The sequence below is a fragment of the Penaeus monodon genome, chromosome 42 (assembly GCF_015228065.2).
Source record: "Penaeus monodon isolate SGIC_2016 chromosome 42, NSTDA_Pmon_1, whole genome shotgun sequence".
Lineage (NCBI taxonomy): Eukaryota > Metazoa > Arthropoda > Malacostraca > Decapoda > Penaeidae > Penaeus > Penaeus monodon.
The window spans coordinates 14,229,055-14,231,554 of record NC_051427.1 but is presented as its reverse complement, the minus strand read 5'-3'; positions in this window follow the sequence as shown (position 1 = coordinate 14,231,554).

Genomic DNA, 2,500 nt, shown 5'->3' with positions numbered 1-2,500 from the left:
CTCTCGCTCTCGCTGTTTCTGTCTCTCTCTCTCTCTCTCTTTCTCGCTCTCTATCTCCCCCCCCTTCTCTCTCTCTCTCGCTTTGTCTCTTTCTGTATCTCTCCGTTTGCCTCCCCCCTCTCTCCCTTTCTCTCTGTCTCGCTTTCCCACTCTACCTCCCCTCTCTCATTCCCTCTCTCCCTCCCTCCTTCTCTCCCTCTCTGTCACCTTCTCTCCATCCTTCTCCTTCACTCTACCCTCCCTAGCTTCTTCCTCTTTTATTTTAGGAAAATTATACCATTACGGCATTAAAGGTTCACCTCGTATCTGTCAAACCGCACACAGTATGTAGTTTTCATTGATTGTAACTCCTGTAAAAGGATTATGACACATGGAGTTCCACAGGATACTATCTTAGTACCCATTCAGTTCCTACTTCATATCAATGATAAAGTCAACGCGATCTTTCTTAACTCGCTGTTACACTCCAGGAGACTATATTATGGAATTAATTAACAGTACAATACCAACATTAGAGGATGGATAATTCTAAATATGCTTACTATGAATGTTAAAAAGACATTTACTGCTACACACTATTTTTAAAGAGCCCAAACTCCCAAGGGAATGACCTTGTCCATTATAGAATTAACGACAGATATCCCTTAGGAGACAATAGTCTGCTTGCTGTTCCATTCATGCAGTCTGAACCGCCCAAATCTTGTATATTGTGCCATGGCCCTACTCTCTCGAATGCTCTGTCCTCTTTTAAACGCTCGCTTGTTTTATGTTTTATTTTACTTCATTTTTTTTCTACTAGACGCTCTTGTGCCCTTGTATCTCCACCTATACATATATACTGTATATCTCTTATGTCCATTACTACATATATTTTCCCCCATTATCAGTATGTGCAATATCATTCAATTATTGTACTATTTGTTTATTTATTATATTGTGTTTTGATCTCTCTTTCGCTTATGTCATTTCTATACCCGTTTTAATACTATTTAGTATACATTAATGTCAATGATTGATACTTCAAGGGGCCTTCTTCCAAAGAGGGCTCAGCCACGCCTCTAATGTTATCTGTCGTATTTCTGTTGGTGTATTATGTTTGGCTAAATAAAGGTTTTAATTCTGATTCTGATTCCCTTTCTATCCTCTCTTCCTCTCTTTCCCCCTTCTCTCCTTTCTTCCCTCCCACTTTCCTTCTCCCTCCTCTCTTAACTCCCTCCATCCTCTTCCCTCTTTTTCTCCCACACGCTCTCCCACCTCTCTTCCCTCCTTCCCTCCTATCTTCTCTCACCCTCCTCCCAACACTCTCTCTCCTTCTTTTTCCTCCCCCTCTGCCTCCTCTCTTCCCTCCCAACCTCCTTCCCCCTCCTCTCTTTCCTTCCTCTCCCCTCCTTCCCTCTCCCTCATCGCTTCCCTCCCAACCTCCTCCCTCCTTCTCTCTCCTCTCTTCCCTGCCAACCTCCTCCTTCCTCTTTCCCTCCTCTTCACCTCTCTTTCCTCCCCCCCCCTCTCCCTCCTCTCTTCCCACCCAATCTCTTTCTCCCTCCTCTCCCCCTCTCATCCGTCCCTCCCTCTTCCTCCTCTCTCTTCCCCACAGCATCTGGAGGACAGGTCGAAGCGGGTCTCGTGTCACAGGATGCGATAAGGTCGGATCTTTTGGGTGACCTTGCGTGTGACCTTGTGAGGGAGTGACAGATATCAGATGAAGGGAGGGAGGGGAGGAGAGGGAGGGTAAGAGAGGGGGGTAAGAGAAGGTAAAGGAGGGAGGGTAAGGGAGGGAGGGTAAGTGAGGGCGGTTAGAGAAGGTAAATGAGGGAGGATCAGGGAGGGAGGGTAAGAGAAGGTAAATGAGCGAGGTTCAGGGAGGGAGGGTAAGAGAGACAGGGTAAGAGAAGGTAAAGGAGGGAGGGTAAGAGGGGGTAGGAGAGATAGGATAAAGCAGGGAAGACAGAAGAAGGAAAATAAGAGAGGAAAGGTAGGAGAAGGATGGTAAGGAAGGGAAGGTAAAAGGAGGGTAGGAGAGAGAAGGTAAGAGAGGGTAGGAGAAGGGGGGTAAAAGAGTTAGGCAATGTGGGGGGGGGGTAAGAAAGGGAGGGAGAGGAATAAGTGAGGTAAAGAGATGGAAAGAACAGGAGAACGAGAAAGGGGAGAATGAAATAGGAGGAGAAGGAAGGGAAGAGAGAGGGGAGAATAAGGTAGAACTAGGAACAGAGGGAGAGGAAAGAAGAAGAAAAATAGGGGAGAATGAGCTAAGAGGAGGAAGGAAGAAAGATGAGAAATAGAGGAGAATGAGGTAAGAGAAGGAAGAGGAAGAGGAGGAAGGAAACAGGAAGAGAAGCAGAGGAGAATGAGGAGGAGAAAGAAGAGAAAAAGGTTGAAGAAAGAAAGGAGAGAAGTAAAGGAGAATGAGGTAAGAGAAGGAAGAGGAAGAGGAGGAAGGAAGGGAGAAGAGAAGCAGAGGAGAATGAGGAGATGGACCATCAGTGAAAAAAAAAGAAAGATG